This window comes from Mobula birostris, chromosome 18 (genome assembly GCF_030028105.1).
Source record: "Mobula birostris isolate sMobBir1 chromosome 18, sMobBir1.hap1, whole genome shotgun sequence".
In the NCBI taxonomy this organism is placed as follows: Eukaryota; Metazoa; Chordata; class Chondrichthyes; order Myliobatiformes; family Myliobatidae; genus Mobula; species Mobula birostris.
This window is the reverse complement of record NC_092387.1, coordinates 4,799,622-4,815,110: the sequence shown is the minus strand read 5'-3', so window position 1 is coordinate 4,815,110 and position 15,489 is coordinate 4,799,622.

Below are 15,489 nucleotides of genomic sequence, written 5' to 3'. Positions count from 1 at the left end.
TCATCTCTCCTCATCCACCTCATCTCCCCTCATCCCCCTCATCTCTCCATCCCCCTCATCTCTCCATCCCCCTCATCTCTCCATCCCCCTCATCTTCCCCATCCACCTCGTGTCCCCATCCCCCATTTCCCCTCATCCCCCTCATCTCCCCATTCACCTCATCTCCCCATCTCCCTCATCTCCCCTCATCCACCTCATCTCCCCTCATCCCCCTCATTTCCCCATCCCCCCTCATCCCCCTCATCCCCATCATCTCCCCTCATCCACCTCATTTCCCCCACCATTCCCCTCATCTCTCCAGCTCCCCATCTCCTAAATCTCCCCCATCTCCTTCATCTCCCCATCCCCTAAATCTCCCCAATCGACCTCATCTCCCCCACCAACCCCCTCATCTCCCTCATCTCCCCATCTCCCCATCCCCCTCATTTCCCCCATCCCCCTCATCTCCCCATCCACCTCATGTCCCCATCCCCCATTTCCCCTCATCCCCTTCATCTCCCCATTCACCTCATCTCCCCATCTCCCTCATCTCTCCTCATCCACCTCATCTCCCCTCATCCCCCTCATCTCTCCATCCCCCTCATCTCTCCATCCCCCTCATCTCTCCATCCCCCTCATCTTCCCCATCCACCTCGTGTCCCCATCCCCCATTTCCCCTCATCCCCCTCATCTCCCCATTCACCTCATCTCCCCATCTCCCTCATCTCCCCTCATCCACCTCATCTCCCCTCATCCCCCTCATTTCCCCATCCCCCTCATCCCCCTCATCACCCCCATCCACCTCGTGTCCCCATCCCCCATTTCCCCTCATCCCCCTCATCTCCCCTCATCCACCTCATCTCCCCTCATCCCCCATCCACATCATGTCCCCGATTCCCCCTCATCCCTCTCATCTCCCCCATCCTCCCCTATCCCCATCCTCTCCCCAAACACCTCATCTCCCCAGTCCATCTCATTCCCTATCCCTCTCATCTCCCCCAACCCCATTATCTCCCCTCATCCACCTATTCTCCCCATCTCCCTCATCTCCCCATCTCCCCATCCCCTAAGTCTCCCCAATCGACCTCATCTCCCCCACCATCCCCCTCATCTCCCCATCCACCTCATCTCCCCATCCACCTCATCTCCCCATCCCCCTCATTTCCCCTCATCCCCCTCATGTCTCCATCCACCCATTTCCCCTCATCCCCCTCATCTCCCCATTCACTTCATCTCCCCATCCCCCTCATATCCCCTCATCCCCCTCATGTCCCCATCCACCTCATCTCCCCTTATCCACCTCATCTCCCCTCATCCCCCTCATCTCCCATCCACGTGATCTCCTCATCCCTCTCATCTCCCCTCATCCCCTTCATCTCCCCCATCTCCCCTCATCCCCCCTCATCCCCATATCTCCCTCATCCCCATCCACCTCATCTCCCCATCTCCTAATCTCCCCCATCCACCTCATCTCCCCCATCCACCTCATCTCCCTATCCCCCTAACTACCCATCCACCTCATCTCCCCTCATCCACCTCATCTCCCCATCCTCCAAGTCTCCCCATCCCCTCATCACCCCATCTTCCATCCCCTAAATCTCCCCCATCTCCTCATCCACCTTTTCTCCCCATCTCCCCATCCCCTAAATCTCCCCCAGCCACCTCATCTCCCCTCGTCCCCTTCATCTCCTCATCCACCTGTTCTCCCCATCCCCCATCCACCTCATCTCCCCCACCATCCCCCTCATCTCCCACCATCCCCCTCATCCCTCATCCTCTTAATCTCCCCATCCCCTCATTTCCCCTCATTCTCCCTCATCTCCTCATCCACCTCATCTCCCCATCCCCCTATCTCCCCATCCACCTCATCTCCCCATCCACCTCATCTCCCCCACATCTCCCATCTCCACATCCCCTAATTCTTGCCCATCAACCTCATCTCCCAACCATGCCCCTCATCTCCCCATCCCCTAAAACTCCCCATCTCTTTTATCTCCCCATCCCCCTCATCCCCCTAATCTCCCCATTACCCTCATCTCCCTCCATTCCCCCTCGAATCCCCCACCATCCTAGTCTCCCCCCACTCTCATCTCACTCCACCACACTCATCTCCCCCAACTCTCATCTCCCCCGACACCCTGATCTCCCCCTTCCACCCTTTCCCTCTCTCCACCCCCCTTTCCCACCCTCCACCCTCTCCACCCCTCCACTCTCACCTCCCACTTTCCCACTCTCCACCCTCTCCTTGTCATAGGGCGGTGGCTGGGAACGGACCCAAGTGCAAGACACAGACACTGAAGTACTAGGGACAGGACTAGGATACAGGGCGATGGCAGGGACATGGACAGGAAAACCAGGAACAGGACTGGACAAGAGAGCTAGAAGCCCGGGCTTAGACTCTGAGCAGAGACTGTGCCTCTGGCTCAGACCCCAGAACCAGACAAGGACGAGACTTGGCAGGCAGGCAGAACAAGGCTGGAGTCTTCAGGCTTGAGGCTTGAGGTGAGACTTGGCAGGAGGCAGGAGGCTGGAGCCTTCAAGCTTGAGGCTTGAGGCTAGAGGTGAGGCTTGACAGGAGGCAGGATGGACTCCGAGCCAGAGACTGGACAAGGACCTAGTACCTGGGTCTTGCCTCTGGCTCAGACACCAGAACTAGGCAAGGACGAGGCTTGGCAGGCAGGCAGGACGAGGCTGGAATCTTCAGGCTTGAGGCTAGAGGCAAGGTTTGGCAGGAGGCAGGAGACTAGAGTCTGCATGCTTGAGACTAGAGATGAGGCTTGGCAGGAGGCAGGAGGCTGGAGTCTTCAAGCTTGAGGCTAGGCAGGAGGCTGGAGTCTTCAGGCTTGAGGCTAGGCAGGGCTCTACTGGTCAGGGCGCGGTACTCCACCCGACGGAGGCAAGGGACAGAAAGGGACAGAACCAACCACAGGTAACAGCGAGACGGCCTGGCTTACCTGGGCGGAGGCAAGGGACAGGAAGGAAGCTGGTACAGGGTGGCTCCAGGACAAAACTGCAGGCGAAACGAGGCGAGAGTTACCAGCAAGACAAGGCAAGGCTTCAGGCAATTCAAGGCAAGATGAGAACTTCAGGTGAGGCGAGAGTTACCGGCAAGACAAGACAGGGCTTCTGGCAAAGCAAGGCGAAACGAGAACGTCAGGCGAGGCGACGGTTACCGGCAAGACAAGGCAGGGCTACAGGCCAGGAAACAGAAGGCAGGAGAAGGGATACAAGGAGTAAGGACAAGAACAATCCAGCAGCCACGCCTTGGTCTCTGGAGGTATTTATGCAGCCAGCCCCAACGAGCATCAACTGCCTCAATTATCTCAACAAGAACAGAAACATGGTAGACAGGAAAACGTGGAGCAAGGGTCGATGGACCGGACCGTGAACCGGAATACGGACTTCACGGACTGGACCATGACACTCCTCCCCTTTCGCCCTCACCTCCCCCTTTCCCACTCTCCGCCCTCTCCACCCCTCCACCCTCTCCTCCCCTTTCCCACTCCCCTCCTCCTCATCCACTCTCCACTCTCTCCTCCCACTTACCTCCTCTCCTCCCCTTCCCCCTCTCCACCCCTCCCCCATCCACTCTCCCATACCGCCTCCACTCTCTCCTCCCCTTCCCCCTTATGACAGATCCCACCCACCCTGCCCATGGACTGTCTGTCCCACTCCCATCAGGGAGGAGGCTATGTAGCATCCACACCAGCACCACCAGACCCAAAAGCAGTTACTTTCCCCAAGCAGTAGGATTGTTCAGCACCTCCACCCTCTGGCTCCCCTCCACACCCCCAAACACCGTTACTTTATCATTTCCTGTCAGAGTCACAGACACTCCTGTGCCCAGCGTCACCTTCTGGACATACAATCAATCTACGTATTCAAGTTATCGTTTGTATCCATATTTATTGTGTTTTTATTAATGTATTCTTTATATTGAGTTTTTGTTGCTGCATTGGATCCAGAGTAACAATTAATTTAATTTCTTTTTTACACTTGTGTGCTGGAAATAGCATTAAACAATCTGGACTCTACCTGATGCTGGGGTGTGTGGTGACACCTGCAGGCTGCCCCCAGCCCCCAGCACATCCTCAGGCTGTTTGGTTCTTCATACAAATCACACATTTCCTTGTATTTTTCAAAGTGCCTTTATACTTTATTGTCGCCAAACAATTGATACTAGAACGTACAATCATCACAGCAATATTTGATTCTGCACTTCCCACTCCCTGGATTACAAATATTAAATATTAAAAATAGTAAAAATCAGTAAATATTAAAAATTTAAATTATAAATCATAAATAGAAAATAGAACAATGGAAAGTAAGGTAGTGCAAAAAAACCGAGAGGCAGGTCCGGATATTTGGAGGGTACGGCCCAGATCTGGGTCAGGATCCGTTCAGCAGTCTTATCACAGTTGGAAAGAAGCTGTTCCCAAATCTGGCCGTACGAGTCTTCAAGCTCCTGAGCCTTCTCCCGGAGGGAAGAAAGACGAAAAGTGTGTTGGCTAGGTGGGTCGTGTCCTTGATTATCCTGGCAGCACTGCTTCGACAGCGTGCGGTGTAAAGTGAGTCCAAGGACGGAAGATTGGTTTGTGTGATGTGCTGCGCCGTGTTCACGATCTTCTGCAGCTTCTTCCAGTCTTGGACAGGACAACTTCCATACCAGGTTGTGATGTACCCTAGAAGAATGCTTTCTACGGTGCATCTATAAAAATTACTGAGTATAAAGTATATAAAAGTATATAAGTATATAAAACTGATATAATCTAAGCTGATTCTGGTCACTGATTCACCGTGAGAAATTAGCCATTTTCACCCCCTGGGTAAAAGTCTCTAGCTGTCCACTCAATCTAGGCCTCTTATCATCTTGTACTCCTCTATCAAGTCACCTCTCATCCGCCTTCACTCCGAAGGCGTGAAAAGCCTCTCCTCATAAGACATGCTGTCTAATCCAGGCAGCATCCTGGTAAACCTCCTCTGCACCCACATCTTTCCTGCAATCAGAACACAACATTCCAAATGTGGTGAAAACAACTTTTTATAGAGCTGCAACATTATCTCACAACTCTTGAACTCAATCCCCTGACTAAAGAAGGCCAATACGTCCTCTTAACCACCCTATCAACTTGCATGGCAACTTTGAGGGATAGATGGAATTGGATCCCAAGGTTCCTCTGTTTCTCCACACCACTAGGAATAAAATAATTCTTCTTAAAAATAAGATACTGCTAAAATTAGTAAGATGGTGAAGGGTTATAGTGAGATGGCAGGACAATGGGGTTGAAAAAAATTAGCCAATGAAGCAGATGCAAAGAACAAAATGGCCCAATTCTGCTCCTGCATCTAATGGTCCAATGCAAGTCTAGAACCAAAGTGATAATCAGGTTTATTATCGATGACGCAAGGAAATCTGCAGATGCTGGAATTTCAAGCAACACACAAAAAAAATGCTGGTGAATGCAGCAGGCCAGGCAGCATCTATAGGAAGAGATACAGTCGACGTTTCGGGCTGAGACCCTTCGTCAGGACTAACTGAAAGAAGAGATAGTAAGAGATTTGGAAGTGGGAGGGGGAGGGGGAGATCTGAAATGATAGGAGAAGACAGGAGGGGAGGGATGAAGCTAAGAGCTGGAAAGTTGATAGGCAAAAGGGATACGAGGCTGGAGAAGGAAGAGGATCATGGGACGGGAGGCCTAGGGAGAAAGGAAGGGGAGGGAAGCCCAGAGGATGGGCAAGGTGTTATAGTGAGAGGGACAGAGGGAGAAAAAAAGAGAGAATAAATAAATAAATAAATAAATGAGGGATGGGGTACAAAGAGGAGCTGGGGCATTAATGGAAGTTAGAGAAGTCAATGTTCATGCCATCAGGTTGGAGGCAGTGGATAGACATATCAGAATGGGAATGGGACATGGAATTAAAATGTGTGGCCACTGGGAGATCTTGCTTTCTGTGGTGGACAGAGCATAGGTGTTCAGCGAAACGGTCTCCCAACCTGCGTCGGGTCTCGCCAATATACTCATAGTCATAGTCATACTTTATTGATCCCAGGGAAATTGGTTTTCGTTACAGTTGCACCATAAATAATAAATAGTAATAAAACCATAAATAGTTAAATAGTAATATGTAAATTATGCCAGTAAATTATGCAATAAGTCCAGGACCAGCCTATTGGCTTAGGGTGTCTGACCCTCCAAGGGAAGAGTTGTAAAGTTTGATGGCCACAGGCAGGAATGACTTCCTATGACGCTCTGTGCTGCATCTCGGTGGAATGAGTCTCTGGCTGAATGTACTCCTGTGCCCACCCAGTACATTATGTAGTGGATGGGAGACATTGTCCAAGATGGGCATGCAAGTTAGACAGCATCCTCTTTTCAGACACCACCATGAGAGAGTCCAGTTCCATCCCCACAACATCGCTGGCCTTCAATATACAGAAGGCCACATCGGGAGCACCGGACGCAGTATATCACCCCAGCCGACTCACAGGTGAAGTGTCGCCTCACCTGGAAGGACTGTCTGGGGCCCTGAATGGTAGTGAGGGAGGAAGTGTAAGGGCATGTGTAGCACTTATTCCGCTTACAATAAGTGCCGGGAGGGAGATCAGTGGGGAGGGATGGGGGGGAGACGAATGAACAAGAGAGTCGCATGGGAAGCGATCCCTGTAGAAAGCAGAAAGGGGGGGGAGGGAAAGATGTGCTTAGTGGTGGGATCCCGTTGGAGGTGGCGGAAGTTACGGAGAATTATATGTTGGACCCGGAGGCTGGTGGGGTGGTAGGTGAGGACAAGGGGAACCCTATTCCTAGAGGGGTGGCGGGAGGATGGAGTGAGAGCAGAAGTGCGTGAAATGGGGGAGATGCGTTTGAGAGCAGAGTTGATGGTGGAGGAAGGGAAGCCCCTTTCTTTAAAAAAGGAAGGTATCTCCTTCATCCTGGAATGAAAAGCCTCATCCTGAGAGCAGATGCGGTGGAGACGGAGGAATTGCGAGAAGGGGATGGCATTTTTGCAAGAGACAAGGTGGGAAAAGGAATAGTCCAGGCAGCTGTGAGAGTCCATAGGCTTATAGCAGACATCAGTAGATAAGCTGAAAGGTCAAGAAAGGGGAGGGAGGTGTCAGAAATGGACCAGGTAAACTTGAGGGCAGGGTGAAAGTTGGAGGCAAGGTTAATGAAGTCAACGAGCTCAGCATGCATGCAGGAAGCAACGATGTAACAAAGGAAAAGTGGGGGACGTATAACAGTATAGGCTTGGAACATGGATTGTTCCACAAAGCCAACAGAAAGGCAGGCATAGCTGGGACCCATGCGGGTGCCCATGGCTACACCTTCAGTTCGGAGGAAGTGGGGGGAGCCAAAGGAGAAGTTATCACGAGTAAGGACTAATTCCGCTAGACAGAGGAGAGTGGTGGTAGAGATCCAGTATCCTATTTTCTCCAGTTGAGACCTCTATATTTTGATGAAGGAAACTATCCTGAACACATTGGACAATGGCGCACCTCAGGGGTGTGTACTTATCCCACTGCTCTACTCTCTGTATACACATGACTGTGTGGCTAGGCATAGCTCAAATGCCATCTATAAATTTGCTGACGTTGGTGGTAGAATCTCAGGTGGTGACAAGAGGGTGTACAGGAGTGAGATATGCCAACTAGTGGAGTGGTGCCACAGCAACAACCTGGCACTCAACGTCAGTAAGATGAAAGAGCTGATTGTGGACTTTAGGAAGGGTAAGACGAAGGAATACACTCCAATCCTCATGGAGGGATCGGAAGTGGAGAGAGTGAGCAGCTTCAAGTTCCTCGATGTCAAGATCTCTGAGGATCTAACCTGGTCCCAACATATCAATATAGTTATAAAGAAGGCAAGACAGCGGCTATACTTTATTAGGAGTTTGAAGAGATTTGGCATGTCAACAAATACACTCAAAAACTTCTATATTTGCACCGTGAAGAGCATTCTGACAGGCTGCATTACTGTCTGGTATGGAGGGGTACTGCACATGACCAAAAGAAACTGCAGAAGTTTGTAAACACAAAATGCTCCGCAGATGCTGGGGTCAAAGCAACATTCACAACGCGCTGGAGGAACTCAGCAGGTCAGGCAGCATCCTTGGAAACGATCAGTCAACATTTCAGCCCAGAAACCATCGTCAGGACTGCAGAGGGAAGGGGCAGAGGCCCTATAAAGAAGGTGGGGGGAGGGTGGGAAGGAGAAGGCCGGTAGGTGCCAGGTGAAAAACCAGTAAGGGGAAAGATAAAGGGGTGGGGGAGGGAAAGCAGAGAGGTGATAGGCAGGAAGGGTGAAGAAGGAATAGGGGAAAACACAATGGGTAGTAGAAGGAGGCGGAACCATGAGGGAGGTGATAGGCAGCTGGGGGAGGGGGCAGAGTGAAATAGGGATAGGGGAAGGGAGGGGGAGGGAATTACCGGAAGTTGGAGAATTCTATGTTCATACCAAGGGGCTGGAGACTACCTAGATGGTATATGAGGTGTTGCTCCTCCGACCTGAGTTTAGCCTCATCGTGGCAGTAGAGGAGGCCATGTATGGACATAGCCGAATGGGAATGGGAAGCAGAGTTGAAGTGGGTGGCTACTGGGAGATCCTGTCTGTTGTGGTGGATGGAGCGGAGGTGCTCGATGAAGCGGTCCCCCAGCCTGCGTCGGGTTTCACCGATGTAGAGGAGGCCGCACTGGGAGCACCGGATGCAATAGATGATCCCAACAGACTCACAAGTGAAGTGTTGCCTCACTTGGAAGGACTGTTTGGGGCCCTGAATGGTGGCAAGAGAGGAGGTGTAGGGACAGGTGTAGCACTTACGCTTACAGGGATAAGTGCCAGGTGGGAGATCCATGGGGAGGGACATGTGGATCTAGTCAGCTCCATCTTGGGCACTAGCCTACAAGGTACCCAGAACATCTTTAGGGAGTGGTGTCTGAGAAAGGCAGCATCCATTATTAAGGACCTCCAGCACCCAGGGCATGCCCTTTTCTCACTGTTACCATCAGGTAGGAGGTACAGAGGCCTGAAAGCACACACTCAGCGATTCAGGAACAGCTTCTTCCCCTCTGCCATCTGATTCCTAAATGGACATTGAATCTTTGGACACTACCTCACTTTTTTTAATATATAGTATTTCTGTTTTTGCACATTATTTTATATCTATTCAATATACATAATTGATTTACTTGTTTATTTATTATTATGTTTTATTTATTATTTTTTTTCTCTCTCTCTGCTAGATTATGTATTGCATTGAACTGCTGCTAAATTAACAAATTTCACGTCACATGCCGGTGATAATAAACCTGATTCTGACTCTGATTCACTATCCCAATCAGCCCTTTTACAGTATGGGAATCCCAGTCGATCCATGGGAAGTTAAAACTCAGCTACTGTCACAGCCTTCTACTTCTTGCAACTGTCTGCTATCCCTCCAATAATTTGCCCCTCTAAATCCCACTGATTATTGTGTAATCGATAATCAGGACACCACAGTTAGTGCAATGTTATAACAGCTCGAAGCGTCAGAGTTCGGAATTCAATCCCCGCAGCTTCTACAAAGCGTTTATACGTTCTCCCTGTGGAATGTGTGGGGATTTTTTCCGGTGCTCCGCTTTCCTCCCATAGTCCAAAGTCATGTGGGTTAATAGATTAATTGGTCATTGTAAGTTGTCCTGTGATTAGGCTAGGGTTAAATATGTGGGTTGCTGGGCAGTGCAGCTCATTGGTCTGAAAGTCTTGTTCTTCACAGTATCTTCAAAATAAATGAAATATAGTCCCATTAACAGGCCATTCCTTTCCCCTCCTGCTCTATCACGTCTAAAACAATGGAACACTGGAACATTGAGTTGCCAGTCCTGCCCCTCCGGCAACCAAGTCTCACTAATGTCTACAATGTCAGAGTTCCATGCCCTGAGCTCCTTCGCCTTTCCCACAACACTCCTTGAATTGAAACACACACGACTCAGAACATTAGCAACACTTTCAGTACACTGCATGAACTCAGCAGGTCAAGCAGCATCAGTTAGAAATGATGAGTCGACATTTCGGGCCGGAACCCTTCGTCAGGACTGAAGAATGAAAGATGGGGAAGGATTTGAAGAATGCTTGTAGCTTCAGTTGAAAGACCAGTAATTTGAAAGACAAAGGGGTGGGGGAGGGGAAGCATTGACGTCATAGCCCTGAAGACAATGGGTAGTAGAAGAAGGAGGCGGAACCATGAGGGAGCTGGGGGAGGGGGCAGAGTGACATAGGGATAGAGGAAGGGAGGGGGAGGGAATTACCAGAAGTTGGAGAATTCTATGTTCATACCAAGGGGCTGGAAACTACCTAGATGGTATATGAGGTGTTGCTCCTCCAACCTGAGTTTAGCCTCATCATGGCAGTAGAGGAGGCCATGTATGGACATATCTGAATGGGAGTGTGAAGCAGAGTTGAAGTGGGTGGCTACTGGGAGATCCTGTCTGTTGTAGCAGATGGAGCGGAGGTGCTCAACGAAGCAGTCCCTCAATCTGTGTCGGGTTTCATCGATGTAGAGGAGGCCGCACCGGGAGCACCGGATGCAATCGATGACCCCAACAGACTCACAAGTGAAGTGTTGTCTCACCTGGAAGGGCTGTTTGGGGCTCTGAATGGTTGCAAGAGAAGAGGTGTAGGGACAGGTGTAGCACTTACGCTTACAGGGATAAGTGCCGGGTGGAAGATCAGTGACCACGCTCAACCTTTGATTCCTGACTTTGTATTCTAGGCTTAACAACATCTTTCCCAACAACCGCGCCAGCATCTGCCCTGACGTTCTGGTTCCCATCTCCCTGTAACTCGAACTGAACCCGCCCCCTCCCATCCCCTGAGCAGCACTAGCAAATCTCATGGACCACAACCATTGCCTGCTAACACCCTTCCCCTTAAGAAAGCCGTGGACATGATGCAAGATGTCTCTGACCCTGACACCTGGGAGGCAACATAACATTCGGGAATCTCGTTTCTGTCCAAAGAACCTCATGTCCGTTCCCCTAACCAATGAATCCCTATCATTACAGCTTGCCTCTTCTTCCCCTTCCCTTCTGAGCCATAGAGTCAGACTCAGTGCCAGAGACCTGACCACTGTAGCTTTCCACTGGAAGATCACAACCCCTCCCAACTCTATCCAAAGCAGTATACCTGTTATTGAGGGAAATGGCCACAGAGGTACTCTGTTCTGACTGCCTATCACGTTTCCTCCTGATAAATTACTCAGCTATCTCCCTGTAATTCCTGTCTATATGCTCCATTTCCCAAATAATCCACAGTTCATCCAGCTCCAGCTCCCTAACATGGTCTGTAAGGAGCTGCAGCCAGATACACTTCTAGCAGATGTAGTGATCAGGATATCGAAAGTCTTCCAGTCTTTCCAAATCCTGCAAGAGGGGCACAAAATTCACCCAGCTGTCATATCCAGTGCTCTAACTGTGCAATAGGAAAGAAAGAGATCTGATCAGAACCTCGCCTTAGCCTCCGCTCGCTTCCTCTGCCTCTTCACACCAAAGCCTCAGCTCCCCACTCTAACACCAACCACTCCCACAATGGTTGCTCCACTTGAGCCTAAATTGTCTTTTGTTGGCTACTGGTAATCAGTTGATTAAGCGATCAATTTTCAACAAATAATTTGCCGATGAAAGCTATCCATGCATGAAGGGTTGATTTTTTTTAAATTCAAGAGCCTCCTGTATCATTTCTAATCTTGCTTGTCTCTGGCTTCAACGGTGTTTTAACCCCAAGGATCCTTGGTTTTCCATACATTTCAATAGGCATAAAGGGCATGTGTATTCTGCACTGTTTATAAACTGAGGGATCCTCAGTTTATACTCTAGCATTCATTTCGAGAGGACAAGAATATAAAAGTTCCTTGGTGTGCCTGCAATGGATATTCTAATCTAGACACACAATACCTCATTTGTCAAGAAGGCACAGCAGCATCTAAGTTTTCCGAGGAGACAGGCATGCAAGGCTCCCTGCCCCATTTCTAACAACTTTCTACAGGAGAACCATCGAGTGTCCTGTCTGGCTGCATCGTTGTGTGGTACAGAAGCTGCAAGGCATCGGACCACCAGAACCTACAGAGGACAGTAAAAGCCGCCGAGAGGATCACAGGGGCGTCCCTCACCTCCTATTTACCGGGAGCATTGCAGACAAAGGGCCTGAAGCATTGTTGAGGTCCCACAGTCTGTCTGACCCACTACCATCAGGACGGAGGTACAGGAGCATCAGGGCTAGGACTGCCAGACTGGGTAGCAGCTTCTTCTCTCAGTCTGAGAGACTAATGAATCCTCTGACACCACCAAAGTTACCATCACTAGGACAGTGAGCTGTTTATTGTTTACCTGTGTTTCACTTTACTGCATGCATTTTGAATTATGTTTTATTAAATTACTGATTGCATAATATTTCGGTTTATGTGCTGTATGTACGTTGTGTGGGTGCATCATGGTCCAGAAGAGAGTTGTTTAGTCTGGTTGTACAGTCAGATGACAATGAACTTATGCTTCAACTTCAACTTGAAAAGCGAGGAGGTATTGCTGCAGTTTCATAAAGCACTTGGAATACTTCAGCAGTTTAGCCCCTTTATGTAAGAAAGGATATGTTGGCATTCTAGACAGTCCAGAGGAGGTTCACAAGAATGATTCTGAGAATGAAAGGTTTGATGTATGAGTAGCGTTTGATGGCTCTGGACTTGTAAGTGTTGCATTGAACATTGAAAGGTCACAATAGAGTGGATGCTCAGAGTAATGGGTTAGTCTAGGACCAGAGGACACAGCCTCAGAATAGAGGGACACCCACTTTGAATTGAGATGAGAAGGAATTTCTTTAGACTGAAGGTTGTGAATCTGTGGAATTCATTGCCAAGACACCTGTGGAGTGGAGTATATTTAAAGCAAAGATTTATAGATTCTTGATTAGTCAGGGTGTCAGAAGTTACGGGGAGAAGGCAGGAGAATGGGTTGAGAGGGATAATAAATCAGCCATGATGGAATGGCAGTGGGCTCAATGAGCCAAATAGCCTAATTCTGCTCTTATGTCTTATTGTCTATGGTCTTATGAGCTTCTTTTAGGTCCTTGCTTGGTGAAACTAAACAGAAGGTCCCAAAATTCATCGGCTTTAAAAACTCCTGCCTCTCATTCCAAGTCCTGGCTCCTGCTAGGTGAATCTCAAACACCATTCCCCTCTCACCTTAAACTTCTGGTTTTAGAATCTGCCATCATAGAAAATAGAAGAGTAGAGAACAGGAATAGGCCCCTCGGCCCACAATGTTGTGCCAACCAGCTAAAAAGCAAATCAGAAAACACCCAAACACTAATACCTCTCCACCTTCCTCACATCCATGTATCTAACTAAACATCGTTTTAAAACCTCCAACGTATTTGCCTCTACTACCATACCAGGCATCCACCTCTCTCTGAGTAAAAAACTTACCCTTCACTTCCCCCCTTGAACCTAGTCCCTCCTACCTTCAATGCATGCCCTCTGGTATTAGACATTTCTACCCTGGGAGAAAGATACTCCCTGTCTTCATTAACTTTGCCTCCAACTTTCACCCTGCCCTCAAGTTTACCTGGTCCATTTCTGACACCTCCCTCCCCTTTCTAGATCTTTCTGTCTCTATCTCTGGAGACAGCTTATCTACTGATGTCTACTATAAGCCTACTGACTCTCACAGCTATCTGGACTATTCCTCTTCTCACCCTGTCTCTTGCAAAAATGCCATCCCCTTCTCGCAATTCCTCCATCTCCGCCGCATCTGCTCACAGGATGAGGCTTTTCATTCCAGGACAAGAAAGATGTCCTCCTTTTTTAAAGAAAGGGGCTTCCCTTCCTCCACCATCAACTCTGCTCTCAAACGCATCTCCCCCATTTCACGCACATCTGCTCTCACTCCATCCTCCCGTCACCCCACTAGGAATAGGGTTCCTCTGGTCCTCACCTACGACCCCACCAGCCTCTGGGTCTAACATATTATTCTCCGTAACTTCCGCCACCTCCAATGGGATCCCACCACTAAGCACATCTTTCCCTCCCCGCCTTCTCTGCTTTCCACAGGGATCACTCCCTACGCGACTCCCTTGTCCATTTGTCCCCCCCCCATCCTTCCCCACTGATCTCCCTCCTGGCACTTATCCTTGTAAGCAGAACAAGTGCTACACATGCCCTTACACTTCCTCCGTTACCAGCATTCAGGGCCCCAGATAGTCCTTCCAGGTGAGGCGACACTTCACCTGTGAGTCGGCTGGGGTGATATACTGCGTCCGGTGCTCCCGATGTGGCCTTCTATACATTGGCAAAACCCGAAGCAGACTGGGAGACTGCTTTGCTGAACACCTACGCTCTGTCCGCCAGAGAAAGCAGGATCTCCCAGTGGCAATACATTTTAATTCCACATCCCATTCCAATTCTGATATGTCTATCCATGGCCTCCTCCACTGTAAGGATGAAGCCACTCTCAGGTTGGAGGAACAACACCTTATTTTCCGTCTGGGTAGCTCCAACCTGATGGCATGAACATTGACTTCTCAAACTTCCGCTAATGCCCCACCTCCCCCTCGTACCCCATCCGTTATTTATTTATATACACACATTCTTTCTCTCACTCTCCTTTTTCTCCCTCTGTCCCTCTGACTATACCCCTTGCCCATCCTCTGGGTATTTTCCCCCCTCCCCCTTTTCCTTCTCCCTGGCCTCCTGTCCCATGATCCTCTCATATCCCTTTTGCCAATCACCTGTCCAGCTCTTGGCTCCATCCCTCCCCCTCCTGTCTTCTATTATCATTTTGGATCTCCCCCTCCCCCTCCCACTTTCAAATCTCTTACTAGCTCTTCTTTCAGTTAGTCCTGACGAAGGGTCTCAGCCCGAAACGTCGACTGTACCTCTTCCTAGAGATGCTGCCTGGCCTGCTGCGTTCACCAGCAACTTTGATGTGTGTTGCTTGAATTTCCAGCATCTGCAGAATTCCTCATGTTTACGTACTCCCTGTCTACGCTGTCTATGCCACTCATAGTTTTGTAAACCTCTATCAGATCTCCCCTCAGCCTCCGGCACTCCAGAGAAATCAACGCAAGTTTATCCAGCCTCTCATGATAGCACATGCCATCTAAACCAGGCAGCATGCTGGTAAACCTCTTCAGCAACCTCTCCAAAGCCTCAACATCCTTCCTCTAATGGGGTGACCAGAACTATATGCAATACTTCAGATGTGGCCTAACCAGAATTCTATAAAGTTGCAACATAATCTCTTGACTTTTGAACTCAGTGCCTCCACTGATAAAAGCAAGCATTCCACAAGCCTTCTTAACCATCTTATCAACCTGTGTAGCCACTTTCAAGGAGCTAGGAACTTGGACCCCAAGATCTCTCTGCTCAGCAACACTGTTAAGTCTTGCCCTTAACAGTGTACTGTCTCCTTGTATTTTCCCTACTGAGGTATAATACCTCACATTTAACTGGGTTAAACTCCATCTGCTTTTTCTCTGCCCATATCTG